The sequence below is a fragment of the Lactuca sativa genome, chromosome 3 (assembly GCF_002870075.4).
Source record: "Lactuca sativa cultivar Salinas chromosome 3, Lsat_Salinas_v11, whole genome shotgun sequence".
NCBI classification, from domain to species: Eukaryota; Viridiplantae; Streptophyta; class Magnoliopsida; order Asterales; family Asteraceae; genus Lactuca; species Lactuca sativa.
This window is the reverse complement of record NC_056625.2, coordinates 258,609,238-258,624,242: the sequence shown is the minus strand read 5'-3', so window position 1 is coordinate 258,624,242 and position 15,005 is coordinate 258,609,238.

The window sequence follows — 15,005 nt, the reverse complement described above, 5'->3', positions numbered from 1 at the left end:
TTAGCACATTTGGACCTTGTTAAGGAAATGCATTTTTGGCGAGTATGCGGGGCGTACTGGGGTGTATGCTCAACGTACTCGTCCGCGTCTTGAGTGGGAAGGGTCGCCAGGTACGCGGGGCGTACCAATGTGTACGCGGGGCGTACCCGGCCCAGAAGAGAAACCCTAATATGTTGAGCCTCCCTATTTAAGCAACCTTAAGGCCCTTTTGTTGGCCACCTTTTCTAGAGATTTACCATTTCAAAACCCTAAATCTCGTTCATATAGCAAGGGAGTGTCTAGGAGGGCTTTGTATTGTGTTGTTGGCCATTTGGAGCAAAGTGATAGCCTTGGAAGAGGAAGGTTTGGAGCTCAAGCTTTTGGATCCGAGTTTAGCAGTGAAAGAAGCTTCATTTTGAGGTAAAAAGCTTCAAGCTTTGCATCTTTTCTGTTCATGCTTTGTAGAGAGAAGTTTTAGGGTTTTTGGTCCCCAACTTCATAGCTTTTTGAGTAGTTGAGCTCATAGAAGCCAAGATCTATCCCAGACTAGCTCATTTAGTGTTGTTATGTGATAAAAATCCAGTCTTGGTTGTTAAAGGTTGTTCATGCATGAGATATGGACCTTTTAAGGTTGGAAATGGAGTGTTTTGGATGTTGATGACTTCCACAGCCATGCAAAGGCTTAAAGTCACCAACTTTATGGATTAAGTCGTATTAGAGAAGTCAGATCTGGATTTTGGATGCAAGTCCTAACCGATTAAGACCTAAATGAAAAGGAGGCGAAAGCTGGGAGTTACGCTGGGCGTAATCCCAGTACGTGCGGCATAAGGGGCCGCGTAACCCGATTCTGTGAAGCCTCTGGGTACGCTCAGCGTACAGATCTGGTACGCGCCGTGTACCTCGGAAGGTTGACTTTTGTTGACTTTTAGGGTTTCGTCAACTTTTGGGTATTTGAGCCATGAGAGGGGTAAAATGGTCTTTTACCCTTCTGAGAATGATAGGAAAGGAAAGAGTCTAGCCTTGGGGAAATGTATTAATGAGAAGTGTTTGTAATGATTAGGCGGAGGCTAGATCTTATCTCACAGAGTCCGAGATTTACTCGAGGTGAGTCTTCTCACTATACTGTACCCGGAAAGGTACCTATGTGTGACCAGAAGGTCTTGTATGCTATGAGATGCATGTACTGTATGCTATACATTGCATGTTCTGTTTGCGTTATGTATGTGATATGTATGCTATGTATGATATGGGCCGGAAGGCACTATGACATGGACCGGAAGGTCAGGGAGTCATGGACCGGAAGGTCTATATGAGTAGGACCGGAAGGTCTACCGGGACTGGGACGGAAGTCCCCTGAGACACATGGACCGGAAGGTCGTGTAGAGTATGGCCTGGAAAGGCGTATGTGTGTAAGTGGTATTTGGGGAACTCACTAAGCTTCTTGCTTATAGTGTTTATGTGTAATGTGTTTCAGGTACTAGTGAGGACCGTGGGAAAGTGCCGACGTGACTCGTACACACAGACGGATTTGGATATGTTTTGATCTTGGGATTTGATATGTTTTGTATAATCACCATGTTACATTGGATTTTATGGTTTTATCTTGAATGAAATTATGTTTAAAAAATGAAAAATTGTTTTGAAAATTTATGTCGTTACAAGTTGGTATCAGAGCCTTAGTTTGAGGGACTCGGATGGACCTTCGGGCGTATCTGAACTCAAACTGAGGATTTGAGAAAATTTTCAAACGATAAAGCTATTTTTTTTCTAAAAATCAAGAGATTTTGAGACAACCAGAGCGGAGCAGTGTGTACAGTCAGCCAGTGCCCGAACGGTGAATCCCCAAAATGCCCTTACGTTATGTGTTATGAGATATAATATGTTATGCATGCTAGAGTTGGCTAGGCATTCATATTAGGACTAGAGTGGCCTGATTTTGTGATGCATTAGCCTAGGAAGGACTGTGCTACTATGTGATGCTTGAGAGTGAGTAGGTAGCAGTGAGGGGCTGATAAGAGGTCTACCGAAGGGTAGCCTATGCCTGTGAAATATAGAGTACCTGTGATCTGGAATCCAAGGAGGAGGACTTAGGGTGAATACTGATGCGGTGTAGACGGTAGTATAAGGGCCCGTACTACCGAAGACAACGGATCAGTGCGCACTCTAAGTAAGAATCCTTTGGGTACTAAGGAACAAGTAGGGTTGAGTTATCGAGTGCGAGCATGCTCGAATGAGTCTTTGATATTATTATGTTATATTACAAAGACATCATGGTTGGGACACGCCACAGACCTGAGGTGAGCGGTGTGAGTGAAGAGGAGCTTCGTCAGATGATCCACGATGAGGTGGCGGCGGCGATCAGGGCCGAGATTCCAGAGATGTTTGGGTCTATCAAGACCACACTGATTGAGACCTTCGATGAGCAGTATGTCGCGGTGACTGAGGCTGCAGCCGCTGTAGCTACCTCAGCTGTGGTTGCTGCTAGGCCTCAGGGTGGTGACTCGTTGTTGTTTTGGGAGTTCAGCAACACGAAGCCACCTGAGTTTTATGGGACATAGGATCCGATCGCTGCGATGAGATGGATTGCTGATATTGAGGGATGCTTCTATACGTGTTCATGTCCGGAGCATCTGAGGGTTCGATTCGCATTGAACCAGCTTCGCTTGGGAGCGAAGGACTGGTGGAAGTTCGTGACGGAAAGCTTTACAGTTGCAGAGATCATAGAGGTGACCTGGGAGAGGTTCACCACCATGTTCTGAGATGAGTATGTTCCCCTGGTGGGGAGGGAGCGGTTGGTTCAGGAGTTCTTGACCCTCAAGCAGGGTACTGATTCGCTCACTGTGATTATGAGGAAGTTTCATGAGAGGGAAATGTTCTGCCCTGAGCAGGTGTCTACTGAGTAGGAACATATGAGCCAGTATATGGGCGTTATGAGGAGAGAAATTCGGGAGTTCGTGTCGAACTCGACGTACCGGACATTTGCTGAGCTCCAGGAAAATGCCCGGAAGAGGGAGATTGAGTTGGAGACTCAGGCCAGGGAGGAGGCCGAGTCTCAGAGGATGGATCGGCAGCCGGCTCAGTCTCAGCCGGCAGCCAAGCAGACCAAGTTCGCTGATTCAAGGACTGGAGTCCAGAAGAGCCGCACTTGCAGGAAGTGCGGTAAGGGACATGAGGGGGTCTGCCGATCGGGTGCTTGCTACAAATGTGGCAAGGAGGGGCATATCGCCAAGGATTGCCCCAAGGGATTTATGGTTTGCTTTCATTGCAACCAGACTGGCCATCGGAAGGCCGATTGTCTGCAGTTGCATCAGGGTTCAACACAGGGATCTGCGCCTATTGCTAGGGTTACCGAGGTTTGGCCAGTGAAGACCGAGGCTCTGAAGGCTCGTGGGAGAGCTTTCCAGTTGACTGCGGAGGAGGTCCGCGCAGCGCCCGATGTTGTGCCGGTATGTATTATGTATTTATCTTTTTTTTTTGAGTTGAGATATTGTGCTTATATGATGATATGCGTAGGTACTTTTCTTGTGAGTTCTGTACTTGCTTTGATGTTATTTGACTCGGGTGTGAGTTGGTCATTTGTGTCCTTGGCATTTAGTCAGTACATTAGTATCCGTCGAGAGGTGTTGAGTCGACCTTTGTGAGTTTCTATAGCTGACGAGCGAGTGGTGTATGCTACGGATGTGATTCGAGGATGTATCCTTGAGATATTCGGTGTGGAGTTCCCGATAGATCTGGTCCCGATTGCAATGGGGGACGTGTGTGTTATAGTGGGCATGGATTGGTTGAGCCGATTTGGAGCTGTTATAGACTGCGAGCGTTAGTTGGTGACGATACGAGACCCTAGTGGGGTAGTACTTATGGTGTATGGCGAGGGAACCTGATATGGGTCAGCGTTTTGTTCGGCTGCCAGGGCGAGATAGAGTTTGCAGCAGGGCTGCAGTGGATTTGTAGCCTATGTGATGGACACGTGAGTGGCCGCTGGGAGGTCAAGTTCAATTGATGAGGTTCCGATAGTGTGCGAGTTCCCGGATGTTTTTCCCAAGGAATTGTCGGGTGTGCCTCCCAAGAGGCAAGTGGAGTTCCGTATCGATTTGGTTCCGGGAGCAGCACCTATCGCCAAGGCGCCTTATCGCCTCGCACCGCCAGAGATGCAGGAATTATCCTCGCAGCTTCAGGAGCTGCTGGGGAAGGGGTTTATTTGACCGAGTATCTCGCCTTGGGGAGCGCCGATCCTTTTTGTCAAGAAAAAGGATGGTTCACACCGGATGTGCATTGACTACCGGGAGTTGAACAAGGTGACGGTCAAGAACCATTATCCGTTACCGAGGATCGATGATCTGTTCGATCAGTTGCAGGGGGCGAATTGGCTTTCCAAGATAGACTTGAGGTCGGGTTATCATCAGATGAGGGTTCAGGATGAAGATATCAAGAAGACGGTGTTCACAACTCGTTATGGGCATTACGAGTTCGTGGTGATGCCTTTTGGGCTCACTAATGCGCCAGCAGAGTTCATGGATCTCATGAACAGGGTGTGCAGGCCGATGCTGGATCGGTCGGTGATCGTGTTCATTGATGTTATTTTGGTGTATTCGAGATCTAGAGAGCAGCATGAGGAGCATTTGAGGGAGATCCCAGATCCTTGGGGTTCTGAGATTGTAGAGGCTTTATGCCAAATTCTCCAAGTGCAAGTTCTGGTTACGAGAGGTCCAGTTCTTGGGGCATCTTGTCAACCAAAATGGGATTTTGGTCGATCCGGCCAAGATTGAGGCGGTCATGAGGTGGGAGGTGTCGAGATCGCCCACCGAGATCAGGAGCTTCCTAGGATTGGCCGGCTATTATCGGAGATTTATCGGGGATTTCTCCAAGATCGCCGTGCCACTCACCAAGTTGACCCGGAAGGGTGTCGCTTTTTCTTGGGGTCCGAAGCAGTAGACCTCATTTGAGACACTTTGCCAGAGATTGTGTGAAGCTCCGGTGCTTGCACTCCCGGAAGGGATGGAGGATTTCGTGGTGTACTGTGATGCATCGATATCCGGGTTAGGAGTAGTGCTTATGCAGAGGGGGCATGTGATAGCATATGCATCGAGGTAGCTGAAGCCTCATGAGACGAGGTATCCCATCCACGACCTGGAGCTGGGGGCTGTGGTGTTCACCCTTAAGATCTGGCGTCACTATCTGTATGGGGTTCGGTGTACCATATACACGGACCACAAGAGTTTGAAGTACTTGATGGATCAGCCCAACCTGAATATGCGCCAGAGGAGATGGTTGGAAGTGGTAAAGGATTATGATTGTGAGATCCTATACCACCAGGGCAAGGCTAATGTTGTAGCCGATGCCTTGAGCCGTAGGGCAGAGAGCGCCCCGATATGAGACGTTTGCATGAGATTGAAAATGATGACTCCGGTGTTGGACACCATTCGAGGGGCCCAGGCGAAGGCCGTTAGACCGGAGAACCACAAAAGGGAATGGGTGATCGGGCAGTTATCGGAGTTCGTTACCGATAGTCAAGGACTTATGACCTTTCAGGGTCGGATTTGGGTACCGTTTGTGGGCGGAATGCGTACCATCTTGATGGAGGAGGCACATAGATCGAGGTTCTCGATCCATCCCGGGGCCACTAAGATGTTTTTGGACCTAAAAATGGAATATTGGTGGCCCTGTATGAAGAGAGATGTCGCATGGTTCGTGGAGAGGTGCTTGACCTGTCGCAAGGTTAAGGCCGAACACCAGCGTCCACATGGTAAGTTGCAGCCATTAGAGATTCCCGTGTGGAAGTGGGAACAGATTACCATGGATTTTATCACCAAATTGCCAAGGACTGCAAGAGGTGTCGATGCAATTTGGGTGATTGTGGACAGGTTGACGAAGAGCGCTCACTTTCTTGCTATCAGTGGGAGTTCTTCTGCTGAGAGGCTGGCAGAGCTGTACGTGAGGGAGGTGGTATCGCAGCATGGAGTACCGATCTCGATTGTTTAAGACCAAGATGTGTGTTTTACTTCCAGATTCTGGAAGAAGTTTCACAAGGAATTGGGTACGAGGCTGCATTTTAGTACCGTATACCACCCACAGATGGACGGACAGAGTGAGCGGACGATTCAGACGTTCGAGGACATGCTTCGGGCATGTGTATTGGACTTCGGAGGGAGTTGGGACATGTATTTTCCCTTGGATGAGTTTTCCTATAACAACAACCATCACTCGCGCATTGGTATGGCACCCTTTGAGCTGTTGTATGGGAGGAGGTGTCGGACTCCCATTTGCTGGGGTGAGGTAGGGCAATGTGTGATGGGGAGTACGGAGATAGTGCTTCAGACGACAGAGCAGATACAGCGGGTCAGACAAAGGTTGTTGACCGCTCAGAGTTGCCAGAAGAGTTATGCGGATAGGCGACGATTCGAGCTCGAGTTCCAGGTCGGGGATTTTGTACTCCTGAAAGTGTTTCCTTGGAAAGGAGTGATTCGATTCAGGAAGAGGGGCAAGCTGGGGCCCCAGTATATTGGGCCGTTTAAGGTGATCGCGAGGGTGGGCAGAGTAGCATACCGTTTGGAGCTACCTGCGAAGTTGGACCAGATTCATAATACCTTCCACGTGTCGCAGCTGAGGAAGTGTATAGCCGATGAGTCGGTAGTGGTACCATTAGAGGATATCCAGGTGGACACGAGTCTGAATTGTGCCGAGAAGCCGATCGCAATATTGGATCGGAAGATCAAGGTTATGAGGAACAAGGAAGTGCCCTTGGTGCAGGACCAGTGGTAACATCGGAAAAGGGTCTGAGCTGACCTAGGAGTCGGAGTCGGAGATGCGGGAGCAGCATCCGGAGTTGTTCACAGCATGAGACTTCGAGGGCGAAGTCTGGTTCTAGTGGGGGAGAATTGTAACATCCCAAAAATCAGGTATACCTTATGAACCTTCATCTTTGAGCAGTTAGAACATTTGGCCCTTGTTAAGGAAATGCATGTTTGGCGAGTACGCGGGGCGTACTGGGGTGTACGGTCAGCGTACTCGTCAGCGTCTTGAGCGGGAAGGGTCGCCAGGTACGCGGGGCGACCCGGCCCAGAAGAGAAACCCTAATATGTTGAGCCTCCCTATTTAAGCAACCTTAAGGCCCTTTTGTTGGCCACCTTTTCCAGAGCTTTACCATTTCAAAACCCTAAATCTCGTTCATATAGAAAGGGAGTGTCTAGGAGGGCTGTGTATTATGTTCTTGGCCATTTGGAGCAAAGTGATAGCCTTAGAAGAGGAAGGGTTGGAGCTCAAGCTTTTGGATCTAAGTTTAGCAGTGAAAGAAGCTTCATTATGAGGTAAAAAGCTTCAAGCTTTGCATCTTTTCTGTTCATGCTTTGTAGAGAGAAGTTTTAGGGTTTTTGGTCCCCAAGTTCATAGCTTTTTGAGTAGTTGAGCTCATAGAAGCCGAAATCTGTCCCATACTAGCTCATTTAGTGTTGTTATGTGATAAAAATCCAGTCTTGGTTGTTAAAGGTTGTTCATGCATGAGATATGGACCTTTAATGTTGTAAATGGAGTGTTTTGGGTGTTGGTGACTTCCACAGCCATGCAAAGGCTTAAAGTCACCAACTTTATGAATTAAGTCGTATTAGAGAAGTCAGATTTGAATTTTGGACGCAAGTCTTAACCGATTAAGACCTAAATGAAAAGGAGGAGAAAACTGGGAGTTACACTGGGCGTAATCCCAGTACGCGCGGCATAAGGGGCCGCGTAACCCGATTCTGTGAAGCCTCTGGGTACGCTCATCGTACAGATCTGGTACGCGCTGTGTACCTCGGAAGGTTGACTTTTGTTGACTTTTAGGGTTTCGTCAACTTTTGGGTATTTGAGCCATGAGAGGGGTAAAATGGTCTTTTACCCTTCTGAGAATGATAGGAAAGGAAAGAGTCTAGCCTTGGGGAAATGTATTAATGAGAAGTGTTTGTTATGATTAGGCGGAGGCTAGATCTTATCTCACAGAGTTCGAGATTTACCCGAGGTGAGTCTTCTCACTATACTGTACCTGGAAAGGTACCTATGTGTGACCAGAAGGTCTTGTATGCTATGAGATGCATGTACTGTATGCTATGTGTTGCATGTTCTGTTTGCGTTATGTATGTTTTATGTATGCTATGTATGATATGGCCCGGAAGGCATTATGACATGGACCAGAAGGTCGGGGAGTCATGGACCGGAAGGACTGTATGAGTAGGACCGGAAGGTCTACTGGGACTGGGACGGAAGTCCCCTAGGACATATGGACCGGAAGGTCGTGTAGAGTATGGCCTGGAAAGGCGTTTGTGTGTAAGTGGTATTTGGGGAACTCACTAAGCTTCTTGCTTATAGTGTTTATGTGTAATGTGTTTCAGGTACTAGTGAGGACCGTGGGAAGGCGCCGGCGTGACTCGTACACACACAGACAAATTTGGATATGTTTTGATCTTGGGATTTGATATGTTTTGTATAATGACCATGTTACATTGGATTTTATGGTTTTGTCTTGAATGAAATTATGTTTTAAAATGAAAAATTGTTTTGAAAATTTACGTCGTTATAAGAATGCAATTTACATAATCGCTATCTCCTTAAATTCTCTCTTAGTGAAAGCGTTTCCTAACAATCATTTTCATGAAGGAGAGAAACCTTATGGTAGTTAGACTTTATGGTGCTTGTGTTCCTATCCATGCGAATTTGTCATAACCATAATCATAAGATAATGTTTTTGACAAATCTAAACTCTTATGGACAGAACTTGTTAATACTTAATTTTTTGCCATCAAGGGTCCCACCATTGTTTCCAAGTTATTTAGCAGCTCACCCATGCCAGTCAATGTACTTTCATTGAGCAAGGTTCTTGCCTTATGCAGTCTATTGAGAACTCGTAGAACTCATATGCATAATCAACTCAACTGGATTGGCACTGAAACAAGAATATGTCAACACGATAGGCTACAATCCTCAAGTCATATGCTAGTGTTTAATAGGTTTACTCTTGATTAGTTCTTGAAACTTTTCAAGATCATTTAGACTCCCACTAACCTCTTGACATTTTAGATTCTCTCATCAAGAAACATTTATTGATAAAACAAATATTCAAGAATTAGTGTGTGTCTATATCAAGACAAATCACTACACACAGTTGGTCTTAGTTGGTCTTTGTCTTCTCCAAGACATCACAACTTACTAATTTCAAATGTGTAAGAGTAAGAAAAACAATTTTCTACTTCACATTTGATGAGTGTGTTAGACCTTCTTAAGATGTGTCACTCAATTCACAATCTTGGAGTATGACTCTAAGACTTGATTTTCTGAACGAAGTATGACTCATCCTTTTGATTTATCCATTTCAACAATTTCCGATTCCTCTTATTAGATATACTAGTGCACTAAGATGTCCTTAGAGGATCAATTGTGATATGGTTCTTAATCATTAAGACGATCATAAAACCCGATACAAAAGTACTCCCTTCTTCTTAGATTGGAGAAACTTTTATCTTTCTGCCTAATTGATTCTTCTTATTCGTTCCGCTGTACATTGAAACATTTCAATGATTCAGAATCACACTTAATCGTGTAAGCATAACCACATTTACTAGACTTTTAGTAAATCATGATGAATAATTTTATCATTCTTTGTGGTGGACTTGACTAGTGCACAACATTTTGTACCAGTTCTCCTAGTCCTTCACTTGACTCTTTGTCAAGGACATAGTCTTAATTTTCCAAATATGAAGGTTCTCATTCGTCATACAATACATGCTGTATGATTCCAAGTTTCTGTCCAATTGAAACTCGGGTGACAAGAATCTTTCCCTATTTGGGAAATTCTCGACATTACCACAAATAACATAACTAAGAATCACATCCATTTCAACATTGCTAAAACTAGAAATACACAAACGTCAATTTTCATTCATCCCATTGCAAGGAAATATATAAATAAGACAAAACCAAAAGTTGTTTTATTTATAAAGGTGCGGAAAAACTTGTCCTTACAATGCAAATCAAATGAAAACTACGCTATTACATATTCCTAAGCAATATATCATAACTCTAAAAGTTGCAGCTCTAAAAATCCAATCATCGAATCATGCAATCGAAATCCATTTCTTCGTGATCAGACTCAGCTTAATTCTTCCTTTAAGCTTCCTCTCTTTTCTTCGATCCTACAAAACACCAAATGTAATCTTATCACATCATGTATTTAGAATCTCCGAACTTAATAGAGTTAGATACTAGATTTTACCTGAAGCAGAGTCATACATCTTGACTCTCCCATCTCTTGGATCACTTAGGTAGATAGGGCAGCTTCGTAACCAATGTCCCTACTTTTGGCAGTAGAAACAAATGGATTCTTCTGGAATGTTACACTGGACTATCTCAGACACAACCTTTCTCTTGCATAAAGAAAACTTTTTTAGACATCCAATGTTGCCATTGCCCGTAGAAGGTTGGGAAATTGATTTACCAGACAAATTTTCTCTACTAGTGTGCCAAATCATTGCTGATTCAGCAGCAATAAGCAAATAAGTCAAATCAATGAGGGACACGTCGTGTTCCATCATATAGTACTCTCTAACAAACTTACCATATGAGTCGGGAAGTGAGTGAAGAACCAAGTCAACACCCAACTTTTCTAAGAGATCGACGCCCAACATTCCTAACCTATCAATGTGTGACTTCATCTCAAAGACGTGTGCACACACTGACTTTCCTACTTCATATTTACTTGCCAAAAGGGTTTGAGTGAGCTTGAACTTTTCAAGCCTTTGAACTTGTGGGTTAGGGAGAACAATAGGAGGAGGAGGAAGTGAAGCATGATCTTTTGTTCCTCGATCAAATCATGGAATATCATCTTCATGTGGAAAGCTTGTTCCAAGGGATTTGGGAAGACCGTAGTTGTCGTACTTTGACATCTACAAAACAGGAGAAAATTCAAGTTAGTTGATTGATTGAGTCCTTAATAAAACACCCAAATGAGATATTAAGGCTAGAACCTAACACAATACTCTACAACTTGGAAGAGGGATGGCGTAACCTAAATTGCAAAACATTTGAAGGTAAGTGAATGACGATTTACTAATTTTCTACCATGAAAAACGAAAAAGAGATCAAGTTTTAAATGTATTGAAAACTCCTAAATCCTTTGAGATTCATTGAACTTTTCAATGGAATGTTTAAATCTCGATATGCCCATCGATTTGTGACTAGGAAGCCGAGGATCAAAAAATAGGGTGCGAATAACCATGCAAACTGACATGGTGCCCCCAATGTTACAGTCACCTATTTGATGTGCCGGTTAACCACACACACTCCAACGAACTATGAAAAACATCGAGTCACCCTTTGCTACCTTTGCTTAGAACCCATTTAGTGTGTCGGTTAACCACACACGCTCCACTAACGTCTTAGCAAGGGTACAAAGTTTAATTTCATGGAATTGCATCAAATTCACTTTTGCCTAAAGTAACTAAGATTGGGAATTTTGTAAAACCATTTAGTTACTTTATAATTCATTATACTTTTAATGGAAAAGGTTTGCCCTATCCTACCCGTTCGGCTAATGACCCTCCACTAGTCAAGAGTGCGGTGGGTAAGAGTGGATACCCAATGACGATCATTTTACAGGCCGCTTCCTTAAACACCCCTTATAGACCAGGTTCATGAATGAGGCCTACTAACAGTAAGACTGGCATTTTAGTTATACATATATAATATTAGACTTTTAATTTTATATATAGTATAAGGATGTATTTTACACTTTTAAAATACTATGTGGTCTAATTTAACAAATTATATTTTTTAATTTAATTAAATGTAAACCATATGGATTTATTAACTCTCTTTTAATTATACACTAAATTAATTTAATAAAACCATAAGGGTGCAATCTGGACTTTTTAAAAAATTAGGGTTTTGGAAATTAACATTTTAAAATTAAACTTTTAATTAGAATTTAAATTCCAAAACTTGAGGGAAAGTTTTGAAACATTTCAAATCATTAGGGCTTAGAATTTAAATATTTCAAAGTTAAACTTTTAATCAAAAATTGAAATTCCAAAACTTGAGGGCAAGTTTTGAAACTTTTCAAAACTATTAAGATCAAATTACAAATAATTAAAATTAATCAAATAATTGGTAATTATCTCAATTTGACCTAATTCAATTTCTTACTAGATAATTTAAAACAAAATTACAAATAATTAATATTTATCTTATAAAACAGGTAATTATCTTAATTTTGACAATTATCTTCTATTTTGGTAAGGATAATCACCAAATATTGATAAAAATCGGATTTTATTAATGAAAAATGTTTTTGGTAATTATCCTTCATTAAAAACAGCAAAAATCCTGATTTTCCCTCTGTCCGACTCCCCGACTCGCTGAGTCACTGTTTGGACTCGCCGAGTCCAGCAAGTGACTCTCTGAGTTCAGTGGGGCAGAGGGCAGAAATAGATTTTTCAAGCAATAGATGAACATGTACACATCAAATACAATAGAAATCAATCAAGGCTCTGATACCACTGATGGGTTTTATACAAAAGAACATCCTATGTGGTCATGCAAACCCTAAAGCTTGGATCTAGGTTTCTCTATTATACATGCAATCCATCCAACACTTATAAGCCCTAGATCTGGCATAATAATTTTGAAATTGACATGCAAGAACAGTTCTAGATGATTACCTCTTGTAGAATGGCTTGAATCTCTTCAATCTTCTTTCCTTGGACCTTAGAGTCATAAATGTCACTCCTCTAATGGTTTACAAACACAAAGAGCAAGAGAATGACTAACGAGAAGGAGGAGGAGCACCAAAAATGTCCTAGGGTTCTTCCAAAAGAGTTCACCACGTTTTTGGGGGCCATTGGGGTATCTATATAGTGAGGCCATTAGAGTTATCAAACAAGGAAACCCTAATTTGACTGCTTAGGATCCAAGCAACCCATGGACGCCCTTTAGAACACCCCTTGGACGAATTCCTTATGGGCTTCCCACAGAATTCGTCCGACCTATGTTCCAAGGTGATCCATAGCCTAATTGCAATTATCTTATAATTATAATTCCAGCCCCCTAAGTTTAATTAATGTCTTTTAGTCACAAAACTAATTCTTAATTAAATCTTGACTAATATTAATTAAACAATATAATTTCTCCTTTAATATATTATTCATATAATATACTAACAAATCATAATTAATACTCTTTCTCCATAAATCATCCTATCAAGTTGCTTTGGTGAAGGAAACTCAAAAGGACCATGGACAACCGGGTCAAGTACATACCAAATATAGTTACGGGCTTAGACACTAATCCAACAATCTCTTCTATAGATCGAGTGACAATGTTGTCTTCGTTGTGAGGAGAGGGGTTTTCTGAGAGCTAGAACTCATAAGCGAAGGGGATAGTGGGAGGCAAATTGATCTTGAAGAGCTTCAAGAATCGAACGATAAACGAACCTCTAATACTGGCGTTCAACTTGAGGAGGAAAATCATGTGGAACCTGTTGATGAGTCCCTACCTATTAGACGTTCCAATAAAGTTAGTTTTCCACCGGAGTTTAATGGTTTTCATATTACTACTGAAGGTGATACGTTTATTAGTGATAATACACTAGTAAATTTGGATGAACCTAACAGCTACAAGGAAGCCATGGCAGGCCCGGAGTCTACAAAATGGAAAGAGGCTATGGATAGCGAGATTCATTGCATGTATGACAACCAAGTTTGGAATTTGGTTGACAATGTTCCGGGTCGTAAGACGGTCGGGTGCAAATGGATCTTCCAGAAGAAGACCGACATGGATGGGAAGGTACGCACTTAAAAGGCGCGATTGGTTGCGAAGGGCTTTACTCAAACTCCTGGAGTTGACTATGATGAGACCTTCTCACCAGTTGCGAAGATAAAATCTATTAGGGTTATGCTAGCCATAGCTACATTTCATGATTATGAAATATGGTAGATGGATGTCAAAACCGCTTTCCTTAATGGGAAGTTGGCTGAGGATGTTTACATGAGTCAACCAGAGGGTTTTGTCAATGTGAAACATCCTAATAAAGTGTGTAAGCTTGAGAATTCCATTTATGGATTGAAACAAGCATCTCGTACATGGAATATTTGTTTCGATGAGAAAGTCAAAGAGTTTGGCTTCCTGTGCAGCGTGGATGAGTCCTGTGTATATGTCAAAGCCAGTGGGAGTATAGTTAGCTTCGTCGTGTTGCATGTCGATGACATACTACTCATAGGAAACGACATCCCAACCCTACAAGAGGTTAAGTCTTCGCTTGGGAAGTTCTTCGCTATGAAGGACCTCAAAGAGGGTGCCTATATTATGGGAATAAGGATAGTGAGAAACAGGAGTAAAATGTCACACCCCCAAACCAGACGGCAGAAACGTACGGGGGTGGAGGACTTCATTTGTAGTATCACAACACATGCATCATAGTAATCAAAGTACAAAAAACCATTGTATTTATAAGTATAAGTATTTACATGTGTTCAATCATTGTATATTGAAACCAAAATAGTTATAAAAAAGAAGAAGATATGTCTCATAATGGCTCCATCTTCTCAGAAAGCTCGGGGAGTACCTGTTATTATTTCCCTGAGAATACAAGTAATTTGAAAAGAGAGTATCAACAATAAGTTGAGTGAGTACATAAGTCTTTATGTTTGAAAGGGTGTCTTTGTATCTTGAATATGAAAACTGTTCCAGAAAATCCCATATTTTCTGTTGTATATGAAAAGTAGTTTTATTCCCATAAAACCGTTCTATTTTGTAAACCAATGTTCTGTATTTGTAAAACTTGTAACTGAGAGTGTGCCTGGCTTCACCAGCTGTTATTGAAAACTGTACTATACCATTGTACTTTATATTTTGTAAACTGGTACTTTGAAGATGTACTTACGTTTAGTTGTTTATACACTAACGTGTTATTAATATCTTTTTAATGAGTTATTATAACCATAATAAGACATGATCGCCTGAAACAAACGCTTTGTGGGCGTTTAAACTGTTGATAACAATTGCCACTCATT